The sequence below is a fragment of the Sycon ciliatum genome, chromosome 2, assembly GCF_964019385.1.
Source record: "Sycon ciliatum chromosome 2, ocSycCili1.1, whole genome shotgun sequence".
Taxonomy (NCBI): domain Eukaryota; kingdom Metazoa; phylum Porifera; class Calcarea; order Leucosolenida; family Sycettidae; genus Sycon; species Sycon ciliatum.
The window spans coordinates 33191756-33208366 of record NC_088644.1 but is presented as its reverse complement, the minus strand read 5'-3'; the positions used below and the strand labels follow the sequence as shown (position 1 = coordinate 33208366).

Sequence of the window (16611 nt, the reverse complement as noted above, 5' to 3'; positions counted from 1 at the left end):
ATATCAGGCACAAGTCCATCCAGATCATCACAACCCAGCTGAGTGCTGACCTTGCCGCTCTGGATCGCTACCTAGATCAGAAGGGACTGGTGTTAAACCCGTCCAAGACTCAGTTTGTCCTGCTCAGGCGACCGGGCACGGAGCTGCCACCTGGCACCGCAGTCAACTGCCGGGGCACTTCCATAGTCCCATCTGCTTACGCTCGGTACTTAGGAATACTGGTTGACGAACATCTGTCTTTCTCAACCCAAGTGGATGCAGTATGTGCAAATGTCAATAGGAAGGTCGGAGCATTTGTCCATGCAAAGCAGAATATCAGCATTTTTGGCAAACGACTTTTCTATTTATCGATCATTCAGTCCACATTTGAGTTTGGCAGCACTGCATATATTCATTGCTTATCACAAGCCCTATATGACAAGCTTCTTACCAGGCGATGCGCCGTTTTGCGAAAAGTCGACGTTTAGAGGTAGTTTTATTATCCCAAATGCCAAAGCGCGGGAAAATTCAAATGCAAACAGCTGCATTTTGGAGACGTATTTTTTATCGATAGTCGGGCAGTCAATGCCAATTTTCTCAAGAAGAAGAGTATTCAGAGGCATTGTTGTGCATTTTCCGTTGATACTATACGTGTGCCCTAGTGTTTACATGAGCGAGGGTGGTGGTTTTGCTAAACCGTTCGCATGGCGGGCGGGTTTGTAAGAAGAAAGGCTTCAGCCATTGACGAGCGACGAGAAACCTGTCATTTCGTGCCATTTGAGTTAGCAGTAGCACCGGACAATACTGACACATGTCTGCGGCAGCAAACATAGTGTACTAATGGATCAAAAACAGCCACAATGTGTGTCACTGCGGAAACAGGCTGTAGAGGTGCATTTGCAAAGCTGCTGATTTTCGTCGTCTTTCCATGCACAGGGTACGTATCATGCCCTTGGCATAGGCCAAAGCACGAAAGCTTTAGTTGGACACCACCCACAATCTCCACGTGGGTCCCAGTGTACCTGCTGCTGCCGATGAGAACCGCCCTGTAAGCGGTTTACCCACCCATGTGTCCTCAATATGACTGAGAATACATCAGTAATATGCCATACACATTGGAAACCTGTACAGTTCAATCCAATTTAGACGAGAATGACTGCATTGGTTGGAAATGCATTGCACCATTCCACTGAAACGTTAACACACAAGAACAGGAAAAGGATGTAACAGAAAACGAAAGAACGTAACACAAAAGATAATCCCAAACCGTCCAGCGGAAAAAAGAACGTGGGAAGAAAAGCACTGTGGCTGGTGTAGGAAGCAAATACTAGGCTGTACGGGAAGTACCAAATTATGTGGTTGTCGAGCATCTCCTCAGAGTCGACAAAGGGATAACGGAATGAGAGAGACCGACTAATTTTCGTCAAAACTGTCACAAGCCAGCAGCTGGTGATTGTTGAGGAAGGTAGTTACACCACTGACCGACACCACTGCTGTGGGTAATGATTACGTGCAGCACCTGACAGCAATAAACCAGACAAAGCAGTACAATACCGTGCAGAAGATGAAATGCTTGACGGAGTATAATAAGTAGCAGACAAACTGTTACACAATGGAGCAACATTATTTGCTAAAATGGCATAAATATAGTATTACTTTGACGAATACCCGACACATAACATTCCCGCTACAAGCATTACCAACTCTACTGTCCCTGATGCAGGCGGGACTAGTGGCACACATTCCTACTGCATACCCCAAAGCTAAGAAAGGTGGCATCATGCTCATGTGAGCCAGTTGGGTACCACCCAAGCTCTGCACCGGGCTCTGTCCAGGTGCCTACACACAACCCTGGAGGACGAATGCAACCCCAAAACACGATGTAGTAAAGGGCAAGTCCTTGGACACAGCTGTCAAAGTTATCCACCAAATTGACCTACAGCTGAGCAGGCCAATGTACAGTGGAGGAGAGTACCGAGAAACTAAGAATAAAGGACTTATCGTCTGTTTGTCAGACTACTGAGTATCTGTTCCCGGGGAAAATCGCGATTCCGCGGCCGCGTTTTTTGCGATTTTTTAAAAGACCGCGTTTTCCGCGATTTTCCCGCGTTTTTTGAACTTTTTTGTTGCGCTACATGTACACACAGTGCACTGTTCGGCTGACCGTTGTGAGCCGTTGACGTCAAGTAGAGAGTCTACGTGTAGGGCGCGCGCTCCCTAGCATACACATGGCACATGACCGGCTCCCCGGTAAAATTGCCGCATATCAACAAGAGTACATAACCCCAAGAGTGTGCAACTCCAGCTAGCTATGGGGTCTGCGACGGCAGAACTTCACATCACGTGATGAACCCGTGCACTCTAGTGCATGATAGATACTGGGTTGTACGCAGCCCAGCTTTGGGTACAACTCTCTTGTGGTCACTTTGCACTGTTTGCCAGCATAACCTTTTGAACCATGTCACGTGATGTGAAGTTCTGCCGTCGCAGCACAGCATAGAGGTTGTGCAGGCAGTTGCACACTCTTGGGGTTATGTACTCTTGATATCAATAATATTCACCGCATACTTACCGCAAATTCACCGCAAATTATGCCATATTTACCTGCAAGTTACACCGCAAACTCTGGGATTTTTCCGCGATTTTCCCTGGGGACAGGACTATCCAACCCAAACTATGGTCATGAGGGTGGACAATACTGGATGGTCACAATTCCACCTCGCTCTCGTTTTCTCCCCTGGAGTGAAGCTTCACACACATACCTGTAGTACCTGTGGTGTCTACAAGAAGTAGGAACAGTCCTTCACTAACTCCACTGCTTTCTATAAAAGCCTGTCTTATGCAGAAGCCTGTTCTGAACACAAGCCTGAGTTTCAAGATATGCAACTAGCACAATAATGTGGATTTTGCATCGGCAACCATAAAAAGTTTGGTTTGACTACAAACATAATGCAACATAATGTAAATAGAGGCCTAGCCACCACACCGGCTTCTACAGAAATACGCCAGGCCAGGCTTTCATACACGACATTACAGTAAGTCATCCAGTTCGCACTCACCCACTTCAGTTGGTGCTTGCAGACGTATTAGACGCATACAGCCAGTCAAGTACGCTTGCAGGGATCTTTTCTCAACGGGGAGTAACGGCTGGCCATAATACCTACAATACATACAGAATGACAATGGTGAACATAGCAAAAGGGAAGGGCATTCAAGACCTGCAGCTCCATGTATACATGCCGAGTGTGAGCGTGGTGTCTGTGGACAAAATCGACAAAGAGGTACCCTGGCAACAAATGTAGTGCCAGGATGCCAGCAGAAGGCTACGTGGCACACCAGTCCAACATGTAAATAAACTACCATCCACTGGTCACACTAGCCCAATTGATGCAAGTACCACAGTTGAAGTTCCATGGCCATTTGCCCGCCACATGCCAATCACAACAAGCACTGAGGAAGAAACTGAGACGAAGCGACGTCAAAGCAAAACACTAACACAGACAGGCGGGTTCCACACACAGTGAAACTTCAGTATGGAGTAGTACCAAGAGTCCATGGATGGCGGTGCCGTAAAACTTACAAGTGGAATTGAGCTACACTGGAATAATTGTTGTCTCTGATTATCGCTTAATTTAAGCAACAAAATCTACTATCAACTACCCACCTCTTCAAGGTAGGGATTGTGAAGAACCAATGACCTAGTCATGGTGTGGGGCTCTGACAAACATCTTGCAGCAGTCAGACAGCCTGTCACAGGCCTCACAAAAGGCTGTGGATGCAAGTCCACTGCAGGATCATACAATGCGAGTGCAAAAGGCAAATCTGTTATGCAGGCCAGGGCTAAAATGCCACACTTTCTGTTCAACAACACCTCCGCGAGGGAAGAATGCGACAGTTCCAGTAAGCAAAAGGTTGTTTCATTTGAGGAGACTGAAAAGCAAGAAACCAGCAACGAATTGGACCAAGATTGAGTCAATGTGCACACAGGTGATGCGTGCGTGTTATCGTTTACTGGAATTATGGCATATATGCTAGAAACATGGAATGCACTACGAATTCTGACCTGAAATACACAAATATACACATCTGCCTGAGTTTCAATGAGCATGGATAGACGTGGAACACACTACTTCCACTGGAAATGATGATATACCGGGAACACAATCCATCTGCTGCTATATGGGCGAGAAACTATTGTAACCTGGGATAGTTTGAAACTTAGGTGTGATGAAATGTCACTTTCGTGGATTTTACACGTATCACAAAAAAATTCTTTCATTTCGTGCCATTTGAGTTAGCAGTAGGTCTGGACATAGACATGACCAGATCTTTACACAGGTTGGTTGGGACTATCTTTCTGCTATCTCGGATATTGTGTAAGATTTGATGGAGTCCATTACTGGCTGAATACCAAAGAAGGGAGGAAATTTCTACGACTGTACTGTAAGAAAACGACGACACGAAACTTCCCAATGGCTCAATAGCTGGCCCCAAAAATAGTACGGATTACTTTAGTACTTACTCAAGTCACATCGAATTCCTTATCGGCGGGCTCCAGGCTGTGAAACGCCTCCAGTGGGTCTGAATGTTCGACAACGTCAGCCATTACTTCTTCACGGAATCGTCATCTTCACCTCTGTACAAAATGAGCTGACCGGGATAATAAAAAAGGGCTTTTTTCGCTCTGGCGCATCGACTGTTACTGCCAGCCGCGTAGCATTAAAGAGAATATTTTCGTTGGATAGAATGACTCCCACCACTCTTCTATACAGTCATACTAACTTGTACGCCCTTGAGAAACGCCTCAACTTCAAAACCTATGTGTTTGTTTACCGCTGCCTGAATGGACTTGCTAGTCCTCTTCTGCGAGACCGCTTTACCTTGCGCGCCCATGGTGCTCGCACTGCAGCCACCACCCGTGGCCAAGTCTCTGCTGCTCTTGTTCTGCCCCCCGCTAACACCCGATATGGCTTTAGTGCAATTTCTTATTTGGGCGCTGCCAGGTGGAATACACTTCCACCGGCTTGCCGCATGTCTAGTTCACCAGCTGAATTTCGCTCATCCATCAAATTATACCTAGGGTTCCCTGTAAAAAGGCGCTGACGCCTGTTGGGAATTCCCTAGTAAAAGAAGAATAAATAATAATAATAATAAATAACCGGTTTTTCCTCAGGGTTGTGCCTCCGCCGGGGTCCTGAGGTTTTTTCCGCCAGCTTCGGGCTGGTTAATTATCCGGCGGCCCCATTCACCACAGCGGTTCACTTTTTGCATCATGTTGGTCTGGTACATACGTGTACATGTATACATGTATATGTGTGAGGTGGCATGCCCTTCTTCTTGCTCAAGTATACACAATGCTAAGCTCTTCTTCCATCTTCCACCGTGAGTGAACAAAGACCACACTACTACTGTGATCTGTATCTTTCTGTGGTGTGTGGGTGTGTCTGTGGTGTACGCAGAGGCCAGCTAGCTGGCAAAAACATTGTGTGTTGTTGCTAATGCTGTCTATGTCTCAGTGTGTGCCAGGATATGTGTAGCGAGAAATGTCGTGACACTTATCAGTTGAAAGTCGTCACTAAATTAGGAAACCAAAACAATCAATGTTTCAGCCAAAATGTTTTGGGAGTTTTTACATTCACAGTGACGATAAATCTTAACCGTCCACCTCTCCACGCTGCGCTCTTGGAAACACGCGAATGTGCGCAGAATTTTGCTCCAAGTCCAAAAAAAGTCCAAAAAAATCAAGTGTTTTAAGCGGGATTCACATAAGCTTTTTTGCGATGCGACAGACGCGAAACGGGGAAAACCCCAAATCGCAGCCATGTCGCACCCCACGCAACTGCCGCAACTGGGCCATCGCAGGCCATCGCAGAAGTTGAGCTTGGCTCAACTTTTGCGATGCGATGCGATGCTACAAGCGATTTGGTGTACGATTTAGACCTTTTCTACAGCAAAGTTGTACAAAGGTGCAAGAGTTGCCTCTAAATTTTTACAAGTTGTGTCAAACCGCGCGAATATCATGGTGACGTACCCAAATCAGCAAAACTTTGTCGCATCGCTGACTTCTTCTGTGAATGGTATTTCGCGAGTTCGCATCGCACGCATCCATCGCAGATCGCGTCGCATCGCGTGTCGCATCGCAAAAAAGCTTCTGTGAATCCCGCTTTAGCCACGTACTGGGCTGCACGGCGGCGGGCGAAGCCCACCGCCGTAGCAGGACTTTTGCCAGCACCCTCGTGACGTTGCAGATATGTGGCTTGATGATTGTAGTTGACGTTGATTTAGTGACTTTGGCAAGTTTGAGTCGTGTCAAGAAGTCAGGTAGGAGTCAGTACTAGGCAGTAGTGGAACGTGAGTGGTAGTCTTTGCCGAGTTTTGAGGGTATCCTGGATTTGGTTTGCAGCGCTGTGGAAATGGCTTGCTGTGGAGGTCCCATACCAGCACTGGCTGTTGTATCAAAGGTACGATCTCGTAGCACGCCCTAAACCTTCAAAAATTCAAAAATTGACTTCGGTCTGTGGGAGTCTGTGAGAGAACGCCCACTTGTGCTGTAGTGACAGATTCCAGGGCCACTTTGAGGGGCCCTATCCCACCACCCATGGCTGCTTCTGGACCTTTTTTTTAGGTTTGGGTCCCGCGCACGGACAGAATGGGCAAGAAAATGTGAAAAAACTTGTGAATGCATTTTGTTGGCTCCTGGGTGTCTCGCACACCGTGGTAGGCCTCGACCAAATATGCTTGCGCATATTTCAGTATATTTTGTGAGACAGTTCATATATGGCATATTGAGCGACAAAGGGAATATTGGAATGAAGCCAGCATATAATTCAAATATTCTGAAGAAAATGAGGACAAAACATTCATATTATGAACAAAATGCGTTCAGAAATGCCTTTTATGGATAAATTTGCCGGGAATGGTTGAGGCGTTTGCTACATTTCCCCATGGATGAACACTATCGCTACTGTTGCTGGGGATACACCCCATCCATACAATTCCGCATGTGTTTTGATTTGCACCACAAGCATGATAGCCGTGAAGCCATTGACTATTCCAAGGTTGTAATTTTACTGAAATGATCTACACTTCCTGCTTATGTCGAGCATATTTTGGAATATATTGGCATATCTTTTTGCATATCTTGCTAAATCTTTGGCATATTATGGACGTTTTCCCTGATATGCGACGAGCATAATATGCTCTTTTTTTAGCATATTTGGTCGAGGCCTACACCGTCGCACTATGCCGGAATTTTTTCCGGCCTCAAAAGCCTGTCAGTGAGGCGCAAGAACTTGTAAGTCATGTCCAGAGGGCCAGCATAGTGGCAGGAGTGTGTGGTGAAAAATTCACTCAAATTCATGGAGAGACACCAAAGTTACGGTCAATTGAATGACATATGAAATTTTTGGGTAGGCTGCTACCAAGAATCGTGGATGCTGTCTACAAAATATACACCATTCATGCCCTAAGTCAACAGCAACTTTTAAAACATTCTGACCTGTGATTGGTTTACACTGGCAGTTGCCATGACGACGCAGTAGGCGGGCACCACGCGAGACACCACAAGCCAAGGAAATCTTTCTTGTTCGCAGATTATGCATTCGCTAAATTCCTAGGTTATAATAATTATAGTGTCCATTCGTATTGTCTGTAACGCGTTTCATGATCATACCCACTTGCAAAGGCGTAGGCAGTATATAAGCCACTCCCGATGATAATAATATTGTATCACTTCGGTGTTACATATACTAAAATTGGAACGATACAGAGAAGATTAGCATGGCCCCTGCGCAAGGATGACACGCAAATTCGTGAAGCGTTCCATATTTTTGCCAGTCCAGGCTACAGTGAAGTGTTTGGCACCATGCGGGCGCCGGGCATGGTACTTGAAAGATGTTTTTTCTTCACTATTATAGGTTTTGTTGAAGTTTGATGAAACAATTTTGAGATTCGTATATCTGCGACAGTACAAGATGAGGAAGTGAATTTTGAGGTGCCTATGACATCAAGTATAGTAGGCCAACAAAGTGGGGAGGCGTAAAACCCGCAAACGGATTTTTTTTAATGAGAAACTGAGAAAAGGGTCTATGAGTATGAATCATTCTGCAAATGTACACCAAATATTATCAACTATCGACTGCCATCCAACCTAGACAACCGTGCATCTCCTACTGGTGCAGCACGGCTTGCACCGGATAGGCGAACTCGGCAAGCGCAAGCTACTACTAGTGTTTGCCTGGAGGTGCCTTCACGGGAAAGCTAGTGCCACGTTGTCTGTACTGTTCGTCAGATCTGCTGGCAGGAGAACCCGCCATCAGAGGTCCAGTGGTCTGCTCAGTCAGCCATCCTCCACTCGCTCTGGCGCTTCTCGGCCGTCCGTCGCAGGATCTGCACACTGGAACCTGCTGCCGGATGACGTTCGGACAATAGCAAGACAGGAAAAGCTTAGCAAAAGTTGCCTACCATAATTTTTGCTGAGACTAGCCCTCCCCCTAGCTCTCCTCGACCACCCTGTCACCCCTGATACCCGCTTGACTCCTGTGTCAGATACTTCTTCTTCCGTAGTTTTCTAATTCCAGTCCTCTCTTTTCTAAATGGGTTTTATCCATTCGCCTTTAGATTATCATTGGGCCTAGTTCCCGTTTATTGTGCGAATTAAAATAAACCAACCAACCAACCAAGGCAACTGCTCAGCGCAAGCACGTAGCAAACAACTAGGGATGACATCACTGCATATGGCTTCGCAGGAATTATTTATCAGTTCTAGGAGCCTCCAAGGAGCTTGACGTCATCTGAGGTGGTTGACTGCAAGGTCAGCATAGAGTCTTGCGGCTGTGCACCAACACGAATGTGAAGCTGTGGCTGACGGGTCACTTACAATGCTGTGGTAGGCGTTGGAGACTTCTGTGATGTCGCACGTAACGTCGGCTATTGCCAATCAACAAAGCTCGGTTGGACTTTGGTTCAGCGGTGGTACACATACGTCAGGTACACACGAATTACGTGCGACTTAACCTCCCTAGTGGTCCTTAGCCTTGACTGTAGGGAGCCATAGGGCCGGCAAGAAACACATCACGCTAGCTGTCTTTGAAGGTACGGCTCGGGACAAGTAGAAAAGAAAATCCTGTCAGCTTTTCCATTCTTTTTGTTGGTATAGTCAAGTATCTAATTCTTACTGGTCTCGTCATCGTCCAGAGCAATTAGCTGTTGCGCTGATTCGAATTGTACTTCTACTGCTTTGTCAAGACTTAGTACCATTCGAGAAAACCATGTCATGACCTGGTGTAGCTGAATTAAGCTCGGCAAAGCCACGCAAAGATGTAGCATAAATACCAAGGCGCGACAAAACTCTTTCACTTCGCTTTGCATTTGAGTTAGTGGTGTGAGAGAGAATTTTTCTCTTGGCTTGTTCAGTATTCCATCACGCTGCAGCAGCTGGCAGCGGAAGATCCGCGCAGTGGAGAAGTCCTTCTTCGAGGAATATTTCACAAAGTTGAGCAAGAACTTTGTAGACCCGGATAAGTTGGCACGAGCGAAGTCTATATGCCACTTCGGCACAACTATTACTATCGCAACTACTGATGATGTGGAGGAAATGGAGGCTCCAGGCTACTGCATTTATGCTACAGAAAGAAGACGTGTCATCAAGGTGGAAACAGGAAGAGCTGGAACTACAAGCGTGCTGAAACTACGCAAGATTTATCCTGGTATTGAAGAGAGGTACAAAAGGAAGTTCTTGCATAAAGAACTGTTAATAACCCAGTATGTACAGAGATGCGAGGAAGAAATTCGACAGAACAAACGAGATCGGTTCATTGCAACCTGCAAGCCTTATTGGTATATGTTCAATAGCTACCATGGTTTTGAACTTGAATATTTGCCAGAAGGCTCACTGGCGCAGATGCCCAGCAGGCGTGACGATTCTGCCTGGTAAATCTGACATCACGAGGTGCAAGGTGTTGCGACCACGAGTTGGCTCATGGACGAGCTGGTCAAACCCATACATGTGGCACATCATCATCATCATCATCATCATCACAAGCCCATAGCCCTAAGGCCGTCGGGGCGTCACAGAGCAAGCATGAACAAGCGAGCGCGTGCAGCAGCTAGCAAGGACTACACGTCAGGTGCAGTCCATGAAATAATATGATTAACATCCTACTCCCCATGCTAGAGTATAGAGTAGACACACACGTGTGCAGGACGCGACACACCAAAAGACACGAGAGTGAGTTTGGAAGACTGGGAATGTCGGGCAGAGTAGCTGGCCTCAATTGAGTGCGCGTTAACGAATCGTGTGGTCGGCCTACCGAGGGCAGGAGCTATATATGACCAAGTGGGTCGGCCTGCGCTGAGCAGAAGCGGTTTGTGACCCATGCGAGTTGGTGGGTCGGCCTGCGTTGAGCAGGAGCGGTTTATGGCCCATGCGAGTTTAATAGTAGTGCGCGAGAGGCCAGTTGCGGAGGAGTGCCCATGCCGACATTCCCATTAGGGCCAGAGGAGATAGCGGGTGATAACAGCCAATATAGATGGTAAGTATGTATTGCACAAGAGCGTTGTTCTAGAGGCATAAAGTCAGACTGATATTGTGGATTAGGATCGACAGAGAACGCTATCTGCATCCTAAGTGAATGTCTTTGCACTTACTCAGTGATCGGCTGGACCATGGTGTCAGGCCGCTCCGCAGCTGTAGGAGGAATGGTCCTGAAAGCATCCATCTTGTTCCGGGACAGGGCATCAGCGATGGTATTGGAAATTCTTGGCAGGTGCGATGCTCGGATCAGGAAATTGTGCTTCACACAGATTGAGTACAGGGTGCGGATGAGTGCCATGACTGCAGGAGACCGGCTCGTGCCCGTCTTCAGGCACTCCACGACAGCTTGGTTGTCGCACTGAAACTCCACGCGCAGCCACTCGATCCCTCATGTGGCGCAGGCCACGTCAATGGCGAAGAGCTCCTTGTAGGTAATGCTTAGTTCCAGTTGCTGCGGGGACAAGTCACCTCTGAACCAGTGACCATTGAAGAAGGCTCCAAATCCAATGGTGCCACTTGCGACTGGAGGTCAGCGCTGGGCATCCACTTCTCTAGCAGGAAAAATGACTTTCCGTTCCATGTTGACAGTCTGGTGCCACCAGCTCAGGTCGCCCTTGGCTGAGGCTGACAGATGCAGCATTCGGTGAGATGACATCTCAGATGTGGCCTTGTCGAGGTCATACAGGGGGCGGAAGAATGTACGGGCGGCCGGAATTGCTCTGGAAGCGAACAAGAGGTGGCCCAGGAGTGAGGCGAGTTCGCGTTTGAGAACGCAACCAGATATAGCAGCAGAATGGCCTATCGTGAAACCGTCACACAACCCATGCAACACAAAGTGAGAGAAGGAGTGATCAGAATGACGGTTAAGGAGCCCGGCTAATCGGCTAACATTGATGGGGTATCCACAGAATGTTTACGGAGCAGACGCTGAGGTGGCGGACTGTCCCCTGCCACATTTGACTTCTGGGTGCTTCCCGCGGCATTGAAGGCACACGTGGGCACGATAACAGAATGAGTTGTTGCACTGGTCCCTGTTGAAGTTGCGGCAGATAAGCTTCCCAAGATGGGTTGGCGCGCTGGACTGCGGCGGACCTCCACTCCCAGCGCCGTCGGATGGAGGCCCTGGTCTAAAGGGACATCGGGCCTGGGCCACTGGGTGCACCAGAGAACAGCGCGAACATGGCGGGCGACCACGGCTGGTGAATGACGACTGCCACTAATTAGAGTCGATGATAGCCCAGTCGTACGACAGTGGTTGGGAGGCTATGGCGCGCCGGAAACGCCTGTCAGAACTTAGCCATGCGTCCACATGATACGAGTTATTTGCATCCAGAATAGTGGCCTGATATGCCAGCAAATCATTTGCCCTATCTGGAGCCGCCGCCACAATTACTCTCGTGTAGACAGTAAACGCCTCGAGCCATGACGCTACATCGTGGACATGGCGGCGCTGGGCCTGAGTTGGCTTCTGTACAAGTTGGACAGAGCGGTTAGCCCCCACAGCTAGCTGGACCACATCGGGCTCCACACCCAGCCGGTCGGGGAGGAGGTCATCGAAATCAATAAACTCGCGGCGTTCAATTCGCCCACGGAGTTTATCAGGTAGTACAGAGAGCGACGGACGAGCAGCCGGCGGATGGCCCACTGCATGAACGGAGCTGGAGTTGACAGGCGGCACGACGGCTGCAGCAGATTCCAACTGCTCTACTCGCTCCATCAGGGGCTGGAGGACCTGGCCGACGACCTGAGAAACAGCCGAAGCAAGTACATCACGGGCCACACTCAAAGGCGGCGGCAGAAGAAACTGACGGCGCAACGTCGGAGACAACAGAGGCCGCGGAGGAAGATAATGGAGTCCCGGTTGGTTGACGACGAACAGGAGTTGGCCTGGTTGGTTGGTTTTTTTATTTTATTTCACTTCGCACATTCAAACGGGATGACGACCCAATAAAATGACGGCGAAGGCTTAGCCTAGAAGTGGCTATGGAAGAACATAGTAAAAGCTATGGAAGCACATAGTAAGAGAATAGGATACTAATAACTGCGAGTAAACGGCCTCGCACGCGCATTACTGCCTGCAGCCGAAGTTTGAGTTGCCGCCCCGGGATCAGGGGCCTGGCACATTCAAGGCGGCGGCAGAAGAAACTGACGGCGCAACGTCGGAGACAACAGAATCCGAGTGGGGAGGTATTGGAGTTCTGGGCGGTTGAAGACGAACAGGATTTCGCCGCACACGCACATTACGTCCTGTATCCGAAGGTTGAGCTGCCACTCTGGCCGATGGCGTCTTTTGTCTGGTCGAGAAACGAGCCATCGTGAGAATGTAATACTCAAATAATCTCTGGCCGCTGAAGACACGTAGTGTGACGGGACTGAGCTGAGAGAGAACAAGGAAAGCGAACACTAAAGACGGCAGCCAATCGGTAGAACTAGGACTAACACTCTGAAGCGGGACGGGGGCAAACTCAAATCAAAAATCAGAATTTTTGAGTTCAGAATTTGAAAGCTGACTGCACTCTGCAGGCAAAGAAACTGGAAAGACAGCAAGCTCTGTTGTGCGCACAGGAAATCTGCGCATGCGCAGAGCGTGGGCATGTAGTCTATGATACACAGCAGTATGTAGAGAGAGCAAGATTGTGCACACACGTAATCCACTAAGGAGGGTTATGCAACACGGCAACAGCGAAGCAATGGTACGTGACTGTTAACAACGGTTAACTCCTACTTGTACGTTAACCGAACATTCAAGCCATAACATTCTGGGCCTGCCTAGGCCACGACCTCATGCCATGTGGCACATGTCCTCTGCATATTCGCCTGCACGTGTCGTTCGACTGCTGTGGAGCCAGTCTTGGCTGTGCCATGGCCTCGCGTACAGGGGCCTTGGCCAGAAATAATAATTCTCAGTTGTGACTAGGGTGAGGTCCTTAGCGTCCACAGTTAGGTGGGCAGCCACTCCTCCTGCCTCCGTGCCGACCGTGGTGTGGAGGCTGCAAGTGCGCACCGTTGCCGTAAGTGTGCACCGTTGCTGCAACTGCACGCTGCCGGGTGGAGCATTTCAAAGATGTAGCATAAATACCGAGGCGCGACCAAACTCTTTCTCTTCGCTTTGCATTTGAGTTAGTGGTGAGAGACAGAGTTTTTCTCTTCGCTTGTTGAGTATTCCGTCACGCTGCAGCAGCCTTTGCGAACTCTCCCGAGCGTGATTTGAAGATAGGTTTTGAAACGTGACGTGCTGCTGTTCCCTTCTGCTCCCGTTGGAGGGAAAGTATTTCTGAGGAGTTAATAACGACCAGGCAATGTCAGCAGGAATACAAGCAGTAGAAGTAATGGCAACGGAAGATCCGCGCACAGTGGAGGAGTCCTTCTTCGAGGAATATTTCACAAAGTTTAGCAAGAACTTTGTAGACGCGGATAAGTTGGCACGAGCGAAGTCTATATGCCACTTCGGCACAACTATTACTATCGCAACTACTGATGATGTGGAGGAAATGGAGGTTCCAGGCTACTGCATTTATGCTACAGAAAGAAGACGTGTCATCAAGGTGGAAACAGGAAGAGCTGGAACTACAAGCGTTCTGAAACTACGCAAGATTTATCCTGGTGTTGGAGAGAGGTACAGAAGGAAATTGTTGTATAAAGAACTGCGGATTACCCAGTATGTACAGAGATGCGAGGAAGAAATTCGACAGAACAAACTAGATCGGTTCATTGCAACCTGCAAGCCTTATTGGTATATGTTCAATAGCTACCATGGTTTTGAACTTGAATATTTTCCAGAAGGCTCACTAGCGCAGATGCCCAGCACTCTGCTGCATGATAATGAGCGACTCGGTTTACTGCGGGATGCTGCTCAAGGTCTTCAATTCCTCAACTCTCTGGGTATTATGCATTCTGACGTAAAGCCTTCAAACTTCTGCGTTAGCATGCGAGCCGACGGCACGAGGATCGCGAAGTTGATCGACCTAGGCTCTGCTAAATTTGCAGGCGAGTTCATCAATAGGTGCCATATGGATGATACGCCTGCATATAGACCGCCTGAACTCTTCCCACGCCTGGACCTAGCCCACACAGGACACGATTGGGTGATGGTAAATCCATCAGCAGACTCCTGGAGGTTTGGACTGTGCATTCTAGAAGTAATGACTCGGCGAAGCTTCCACTCATTATGGAGTGAAGCTGTACCGCGTGACGAATTGTACTTGAATTTCATATTGGTGAATGGCCTTATGAAGAGCCGTTCATATATTGAGCCTCTCAAATTCATAGGCTTGTCTACTTCTAGCCTGCCCCATTGTGCGAACAAGCTGATTTTTTATTTGATACGACACAAAGCAGCTGAACGTGTGAACATGGACCAAGTGGTCAATGAGATCAATGAACACCTTGGCTTTGCTCAAAATGTGATTGCAAGCTCCATCGCTGAACATTAAAGTGATTTTATGGTAGAATCATGTTCTCAAACTTTTCTCTTCATCGTGGTCTTTCTCTTTTCGTTGTAGTTTCCCACCCGCCCTCCCCTTTATTCTCCTTTCTGGATAGGTCCTGCAGGCTACGTTTTGTTCATTTATCTTATGGGGTTATTCTAACCGGTTTTTCCTCAGGGTTGTGCCTCCGCCGGGGTCCTGAGGTTTTTTCCGCCAGCTTCGGGCTGGTTAATTATCCGGCGGCCCCATTCACCACAGCGGTTCACTTTTTGCATCATGTTGGTCTGGTACATACGTGTACATGTATACATGTATATGTGTGAGGTGGCATGCCCTTCTTCTTGCTCATGTATACACAATGCTAAGCTCTTCTTCCATCTTCCACCGTGAGTGAAAAAGACCACACTACTACTGTGATCTGTATCTTTCTGTGGTGTGTGGGTGTGTCTGTGGTGTACGCAGAGGCCAGCTAGCTGGCAAAAACATCGTGTGTTGTTGCTAATGCTGTCTGTGTCTCAGTGTGTGCCAGGATATGTGTAGCGAGAAATGTCGTGACACTTATCAGTTGAAAGTCGTCACTAAATTAGGAAACCAAAACAATCAATGTTATAGCCAAAATGTTTAGGGAGTTTTTACACTCACAGTGACGATAAATCTTAACCTTCCACCTCTCCACGCTGCGCTCTTGGAAACACGCGAATGTGTGCAGAATTTTGCTCCAAGTCCAAAAAAAGTCCAAAAAAATCACGTGTTTTAGCCACGTACTGGGCTGCACGGCGGCGGGCGAAGCCCACCGCCGTGTAGCAGGACTTTTGCCAGCACCCTCGTGACGTTGCAGATATGTGGCTTGATGATTGTAGTTGACGTTGATTTAGTGACTTTGGCAAGTTTGAGTCGTGTCAAGAAGTCAGGTAGGAGTCAGTACTAGGCAGTAGTGGAACGTGAGTGGTAGTCTTTGCCGAGTTTTGAGGGTATCCTGGATTTGGTTTGCAGCGCTGTGGAAATGGCTTGCTGTGGAGGTCCCATACCAGCACTGGATGTTGTATCAAAGGTACGATCTCGTAGCACGCCCTAAACCTTCAAAAATTCAAAAATTGACTTCGGTCTGTGGGAGTCTGTGAGACAACGCCCCCTTGTGCTGTAGTGACAGATTCCAGGGCCACGTTGAGGGGCCCTATCCCACCACCCATGGCTGCTTCTGGACCTTTTTTTAGGTTTGGGTCCCGCGCACGGACAGAATGGGCAAGAAAATGTGAAAAAAACTTGTGAATGCATTTTGTTGGCTCCTGGGTGGCTCGCACACCGTGGTAGGCCTCGACCAAATATGCTTGCGCATATTTCAGCATAATTATATATATTTTTTGAGACAGTTCATTATGGCATATTGAGCGACAAAGGGAATATTGGAATGAAGCCAGCATATAATTCAAATATTCTGAAGAAAATGAGGACAAAACATTCCTATTATGAACAAAATGCGTTCAGAAATGCCTTTTATGGATGAGTTTGGAATGGTTGAGGCGTTTGCTACATTTCCCCATGGATGAACACTATCGCTACTGTTGCTGGGGACACACCCCATCCATACAATTCCGCATGTGTTTTGATTTGCACCATAAGCATGATAGCCGTGAAGCCATTGACTATTCCAAGGTTGTAATTTTACTGAAA

The 16611-nt window shown here is 47.9% G+C and overlaps 1 long non-coding RNA gene and 1 other non-coding gene across 2 annotated transcripts; one reads left to right on the top strand and one right to left on the bottom strand.

Annotated features, from left to right (window-relative positions):
- Positions 1-1123: 1123 nt before the first annotated feature.
- On the bottom strand, positions 1124-4658 carry LOC135810843 (uncharacterized). The gene is made up of 4 exons (XR_010552419.1): positions 4502-4658; positions 3644-3765; positions 3039-3139; positions 1124-1498 (listed from the first exon to the last, which is right to left on the bottom strand). It is a non-coding gene; the product is annotated as an uncharacterized LOC135810843 (long non-coding RNA).
- Positions 4659-7704: 3046 nt separating this feature from the next.
- Positions 7705-7810, top strand: LOC135811010 (U6 spliceosomal RNA). The gene has a single exon (XR_010552485.1). It is a non-coding gene; the product is annotated as a U6 spliceosomal RNA (small nuclear RNA).
- Positions 7811-16611: the final 8801 nt, after the last annotated feature.